Source organism: Bison bison, unplaced genomic scaffold, assembly GCF_000754665.1.
Source record: "Bison bison bison isolate TAMUID 2011002044 unplaced genomic scaffold, Bison_UMD1.0 scf7180017864371, whole genome shotgun sequence".
Taxonomy (NCBI): Eukaryota; Metazoa; Chordata; class Mammalia; order Artiodactyla; family Bovidae; genus Bison; species Bison bison.
In genome coordinates, this window is record NW_011494943.1 from 6,997,143 (window position 1) to 7,004,195 (window position 7,053).

General features: G+C 51.1%; 1 protein-coding gene across 3 annotated transcripts in view; it reads left to right on the forward strand.

Annotated features, from left to right (window-relative positions):
* The first annotated feature begins 2,742 nt into the window (after positions 1 to 2,742).
* The window catches only part of SLC16A5 (solute carrier family 16 (monocarboxylate transporter), member 5), a 20,897-nt gene continuing 16,586 nt past the window's right edge, over positions 2,743 to 7,053 (forward strand). The window contains exons 1-2 of one of the 3 annotated variants that reach the window (XM_010856143.1): positions 2,744 to 2,846; positions 3,366 to 3,468. The gene's annotated coding sequence lies outside the window, so the exon portion shown is untranslated. Of the gene's footprint in view, positions 2,847 to 3,365; positions 3,469 to 7,053 lie in introns of all 3 variants that reach the window. The other 2 variants (XM_010856141.1, XM_010856140.1) reach the window with 2 other exon arrangements.

Consider the following 7,053-nt stretch of genomic DNA (forward strand, 5'->3'; position numbering starts at 1 on the left):
GAGGTGCAGTGGGTTTACAACAAAGGAAAGAATTTATTACCTTAAGGATCTAAAGTTGTTAACACCAAGGCCACCACTTATTTTTTCTACATACCAACTATATTAATTAATACACTTCCAAGGATACAATACAGGGGATGTGGAAACTTGGCAGCAAGCATTGGCTCAACAATGAAATCTTCTACTAGTTCTGTTCTGACAATTTCTAACTCTCTATACTATAAGGCTCTATACTATTTGAATATCTTAAGCTCCCCATGCCTCTCACGGTTGGGAGACTGTAAACAATCGTATGCATAGCTGTAGGAGTCCGGGTAAGCCTGTCAGGCAAGTTAGAGAGCCATCTGAGGGGTTTGGATTTAAACACTCCTATTATGCCCAAGAGGTTAATTAGCCAGAGCTCTAAGTTGACTTCCTTCAAAGAAAAGGTGGTGGGGGACAGCCCCCCGTAAAGTCAGAGGTGTAGGTGAGAGCACAAAGCAGTAAAGTAGGCAGACTCTGGTTTGGGGGTAGACACTCAGGCAGGCCCAGAGGGGCACCCCTCGAGTTCTGGCTCGCCTTGCCCACCAGAACTCTCCCACATAACCTTGTTATGGGTGGGGACTCCCGTGCTGGCTCCCAGCAGAGAAGGAAATGGCAACCCACTCCAGTATTCTTGCCTGGAGAATCCCACGGACGGAGGAGCCTGGTGGGCTACAGTCCACGGGATTTCAAAGAGTCGGACACGACTGAGCGCACACACACACACATACTGGAGTAGGGTGGACCCTAATGCAATGCCTAGTGTCCTCATAAGAAGAGAAAACAGAGACATGGAGACATTCAGATACAGAGAGAAGACGGAACAGAGAGGGATGCAGCTGCAAGCCAAGGATCATTCGGGAGGGAGGTGTGGGCTGGACTCCCTCTCAGAGCCTTCAGAGAGAGCTGACCCTGCCCAGCATCTTGATCTCAGGCCTCTGGCCTCCAGCATGCGGAGAGAATACGGTTCTGTTGCCTGGGCCTTCCACCCCCGCCCTGAACCACCCCCTCAGCCCCTCATTCGTGGTCCTTTGTGTGACAGCCATGGGAAACCAACACAACACCTCCTGAGCGTTTGGCTCGGCGCTCTTCCAGCCGCTGGAGATACCGAAGCAGACGGCTCCCCCAGGTTCTCAGAAAGCTGCGCCTATCTGGGGCCACCAGGATGTTCCAGATGGGGTGTCACTTGGCCTTCCTTCTTGCAAGCTGTAGGGGTTATCCAGAGCGATGGGGAAGCAGGGAGATGTGAAAGCAGGGATGTGGCTGGAGCAAAGGAAGGGATGGGACTGCCGGGCCACGGGGAACCGGAACAGGCGCTTGGTTCTGGCGTGCTCTGGCCACCCCAGAGGGAGGCAGGCCTTCGGGGAAATGGCATGATTTTTTTTTTTTTTTTGCTGTGCTGCCACACTACTTGCAGAATCGTTTTCGTTTGACTGCCCTGGGTCTTAGTTGCATCCTGTTGGATTTGGTTCACTGACCAGGGATCAAACCTGGGCTGAATGCATTGGGAGCTCATAGTCTCAACCACTGGACCACCAGGGAAGTCCCCCCAGTTTTTTTGTTTTTTATTTTTTTCCGCTGTGCTGGGTCTTCGCTACTGTAGGTAAAACTTATCTTTTCTAAAAAACTTCGCTTTTCTCTCCTTGTGCTGTGCGGGGTCTGCTCTCTACATGTGCTGGGAGGGCTTCTCATTGCAGTGGCTTCTCTTGTTACAGAAAGCACAGGCTCCGAGGACGTGGGATCTTCCTGTCCAGAAATCGAACCCATGTCTCCTGAATTAGCAGGTGGATTCTTTACCACTGAGCCACCAGGGACGCTTCCCCTTCCACCATGTTTTTTTTTTTGTTTTTTTTTTAATATTTATTTATTTAGTTTTGGCTTCAGCAGGCTTCCTTGACCCGCACGCAGCATGTGGGATCTTAGTTCCCTGACCAGGAATTGAAATCACGTCCCCTGCATTGCAAGGTGGATTCTTCACCACTGCACCAGCGGAAGTCCTCACCCAGTTTGTTTTTAAATGGACAGTTTTGAGCGTATCAGGGCAGCCCAGGCGGGGAGAACCATGGGCTCCAGGGCCAGGCTGAGTGGGGCCAAGAGGAAGGGTGTTGGGTGTGAAGTGAGGGCCCGAGGGGTGACATCTGAGGGTAGAAACGCACGTGGGGTGGGAATGGGCTAGGAGGCGAATCCTCAGGGCCAGCTGTCAGGCGTGTGGGCTGGAGTACTGGGATACGAATGTGCAGAACAGAGCCTGCCAGGGTGCTGGCAGAGTGTCCTGTGAACTCAAAGCCGGCACGGCCTTCCAGTGCAGCCCTGAAAAGTGAGATGCCTTTTTTTTTTTTGGCTGCACCACGGGGCATGTGGGATCTTAGTTCCCTGACTAGGGATCAAACCCAGGCCCCCTGCGTTGGAAGCAGAGAGTCTTAACCACTGGGCAGACAAGGAAGTCCCCAAAGTGGGGAGGGTTTTGGAAGATGATTCTGCCATTTCAGGCAGAGAGGCTGAGGAGAGAGAGCTGTCAAGGCTCAGTGTGTGAGCTGTGTGGGCCTGAAGGGGCCCCAGCTTCAGGAAGAGATAAGACATCTGAGCAAGATCTCAAAGGGAAGAGGCAGTAGAATTAAGCTCAGCTGGATATGAAGATGAAACCCAAGGGGAGGGAAGGAGGCCCTGCATGGGATGGAGTCAGAGAACAGAGGAAGGGCCTGGTCTGAAGAGGAAGCTGCTGTGGGCAGTGTAGGGACAGGCTCAGTTCCGGTGACAGTGAGAAAATCTCAAGGAGAACAGCTTGGAGCTCCAGAGACGGGGGTGGCGTGGAGGAGAGACTCTGGGTAAGAAAGGCAAAAGGAGGACTTCCCCGGTGGTGCAGGGGTTAAGACTCTGGGTCCCCATTGCGGGGGGCACAAGTTCAATCCCTGGTCAGGGAAGTTCCATCTGCCTTGCAGTGCAGCCAAAAAAAAAAGAGAGAGAGAGAAGGAGAAAGCTGGAGAAGAGAGGACTCAGAGTGAGGGGGCTGGAGTGGAGGGGAGGCCGGGGTACTAGGTACCCCAACAGTAGGTCTCCAGCTATGGTCAGTCCTGGGAGAGACTTGGCCCCTCAGATTTAAGTTTAGGAGGATCTTTGGGGGAAATAGCGAGCTGGGTGGCATGGCACAGGCCTCTGGGGCCAACTGACAAGTTGATACAGGCCCTGGCAGAGGAGGGCAAGCAGGCAGAGGAGGGTGACAGGCAGAAGGTAGAAAAGGGACAGAGCTGGTGGAGTAGGGGAGGGGCCTGCGAACAGGAAGGTGCCCAGGGGCCCAGTGCCAGCAGCGCCCAGAAGAACCTGATGGACTGTTCCCACTAACCCAGCAGAGGGCACTCTGTCCATGCCAAGGGCACCGCAGGGTCACGGGCACAGGCCAAGACCCGGACAGAGGGGCAGAGGGACCAGCACCCATCCTGGAGCTTCCTAGTAAGTAAAATATTTTAGGGACTTCCCTGGTGGTCCAGTGGTTAAGACTCCCAAAGCAGGGGACATGGGTTTGATACCTGGTTGGAGAACTAAGATCCCCCGTGGTGCATAGTGTGGCCTTATATATACATTTTTTTTAAATGATAAAATATATATATATATATATATATTTTAAAGGATCCCAAGATCCTGGAATGAGGGACTGACTTGGGGTGGGAAATACTCCATTCCTTCACCAAGCCAGTAAGGTAGTATCTGAACAGTACTTAGAACCTCCTCCATACATGGTGACCCTTATTGTTATATTCTATGCTACACCCTGTGTTAAGGGCTGGGGCAACGTTGATCAACTGGGCAAGAAAGTTCCCTAAGGCTCAGGGAACTTAGTGTGGGAGACACACAACACTCAGCAGGATTAGGGCCTCAGCATGGGAGGTCTGGGAGGCCTTCCTGGAGGAGGGGGCTTCTAAGCTGACATGTGCAAGTCAACCAAGGGCTGACCATGTTTTCTGTTATTTGAAAAAAAAGGTCATCAGGACAGAGTGTTTCAGGGAACGGAACAACCGGGCAGATGCAAAGGTCTCAGGAGGGGTTGGCAGATCTGCATCAGAACATGGTGGTTGTTATTCTTAGTGATGTGTGGCAATTGCGTTATTCAATGCTAATTGTTTAGTCACTAAGTTGTGTCCGCCTCTTTGTGGCCCCATAGACTGTAGCCCGCCAGGCTTTTCTGTCCATGGGATCTTCTGTCAGGATCCAACCCACGTCTCTTGCACTAGCAGGCGGATTCTTTACCATTGAGCCACCAGGGAACCCAACTACTGACTACTTAGAATTAATTCCTAAAGGTTTATGACTTTGAGCAGCTGCCTCCCTCTCTCTTTGAGCAGATGCCTCAGTTTGCTTCTCTGAGTCCCTGGTCGCCCACTCCTCATTTTAGAGCTGTGATATGCTCTAACAAAACCGGGCTGCTGACCAGGCTGCACCCTCGGACCAATCCTTGGGTCAGAGTCACAGAGGAAGGCTGCAGGGATGACCTGTGGGAGTCACAGACCCTAGTTCTGAGCTCTGCAGCCACAGTGACTATGCCCCAACCTGGTGGGAGCTTTATTCTGAAGAAGTACCCAGAGTCTGGGATGGTGGAGGGGGTTTGCCCACAGCTCTCTGAGTCTCATCTTGTTGAGCAGAGGTCGAAGATTAGCATGAGGCTCCCCAGAGGACAGTGGGGTCCTTGGAAACCTAGTTTGATTTTTCCAGAGAGGGTAAGAGTCTCCAGCAAGTCCCTGGGCACTGAGTCCCTGGGTAGGGCCAGAGTACCCACAAATGGGGTGGAGGGCTACACCCAGACTGTTCTGAGTACCCAGGGCAGGTATAGTCAAGTTCCAGGTTTCGAGTGAGATTCCTGGGACAGGGTCCCAAGTGAGAGTCCTCGACTTTGTGCAGAAAACAAGCCATAGTAAAGCGGAAGCGAGCTTATTTAGAGAAATACACATTCCATAGACAGAGGTCCCTCTCAGAAGGTGAGAGTGGTTCTGGTGTATGGGTTTTTCATTTTTATAGGTTGGTGATTTCTAATAGATAGGAGGATTATTCCAACTCTTTTGGGGTAGAGGCGGGGATTCCCAGGAATTGGGCCGCCACCCATTGTTTTGGTCAGCTTTGGAACTATCTTGACACCTGTGTCGTTTAGCGTATGCTAACCTGTTACAATGAGCACATAATGAGGCTCAAAGTCTATGAGAAGTTGAATCTTCCCCTATCTCGGTCCTACTGGGTTCTAAGTAGTTTTTTTGCATTCTCAACGGCTGCGTCATTTGTGTGTGTGTGCGTGTGTGTAATACTTGGAATGATTGTGCCCTGCCCCCCTCCCTTCCTGTCTCACTGCCACCCACTACTGGGCCAGGCTGAGATAAGGGGTACCCAGATGGTGTAGACCCTGGAGTGTGACCCTCTTTTGTCCCCCACACAGGACCTCTCAAAGCCCGAGACCATCCCTTTGGCACCATGGGATAAACCTTAATCCCCTCCTCCCAAGGTTTGTATCCAGGGAACCTCAGGCTAGGATGAATATTCCCCAAGTAAGAGGCAATCCCAGCACTGTGATTGTTGCCAAGAAAATGAACCACAGGCACAGATGTCTAAGATATGACTCACAACTCAATACAGTGTCTCTTACCTCACTCACCCAGAAGTTAAGCTATCCCAATGGGTGGGAAGTGGTATCTCATTGAGGCTTTGGTCTGCATTTCCCCTGATGAATAATAATGTTGAGTATTTTTTCAATGGGCTTGTTGTCCATTCGCATATCTTCTTTGGAGAAATATCTATTCATATATTTCACCCATTTTTAATGGAATTATTTGTCTTTTTACTGTTTGTAAAAAGTATTTGTAAAAATTGTTTGGCTTTTTACGGTTGAGTTGTGAGAGTTCTTTATACATTCTCAATGCAGGTCCCTTATCAAATATATGATTTGCAAATATTTTCCCCCATTCTGAGAGTTATCTCTTCACTTTCCTGATGGTGTCCTTTAGAGCACAAAGGTTTTTAGTTTGGGGGCTGCACCACGCAGCATGCGGGGATCTTAGTTCCTTGACCAGGGATCGAACCCATGGCTCCTACAGTGGAAGCACAGAGTCTTAGACCATCAGGGAAGTCCAAACGTTTTTAATTTTTACGCCATCCAATTTATGTGGATTTTTTTTCCCCTCGCCACTTGTGCTTTTCGTGTAGTGTCGAAAAGAACCCGTCGCCTGATCCAAGGCCACGAAGAGTTACTGCTGTGCTTCCTTCTAAGAATTTTTATAGTTTTAGTGTTGTGTTTTGTTTTTTAAACGGTATGAGGTAGCAATCCAACCACATTCTTTTACACGCAGCTATCTAGCACTGTTTGCTGAAAAGACTATTCTTCCTACCCTATACTGTCTCAGCACCCTGACGGAAAATTAATTGACTGTAAGTGTAAGGGCTTATTCTCAATTCTATTTCACTGATCTATACGTCTACCCAGTAGTAGCATCTTGATTCCTGTAGGTTTGCACTAACTATACATTTTAAACAATACATATCAAGGCTTGGCTAGGTGGGAGAGCAGCGAGAGCAGAGGAGGTGGGGGCCCTCTGACCCGCTCCCAGGGCTGAGGGGGTCCACCCTCTTCTCTGCTCCTCGACAGCTGCCTGCCCGGCCTCCCCTGGATGTGGCCTCCAATGCTCTAGGTTTTCACTGGGAGGAAGCTAGAGCCTCCCAAGAAGGAACCCCGCACCCTGGCCGCCCACGCGACTGCCGCTGGGAGGTGCCGTCTCTTACCCCAAGTTTTCTGCCTTCCATTCCTGGGGCCCTGGAATCAAAGCGGGAAAATCAAGAAGCTGGATAGTGAGCAAGTGGGCTACACCAATTACTTGTTAATTACATACCAATGGGCCCGTAGGCGCCGGGAGCCGGGCCGGGGCTGCTGGAGTGGTCCGAACCACTCGGAGGAGGGGGCGAGGTTGCAAGCAAGGGTGCCTGCCCGCGCCTCCCCGCTCCCCCGGGCCTGGTCCCGAGGCCTCCAGCCCGGCTCCAGGAGACGCGGAGGTGGTCCCGCCC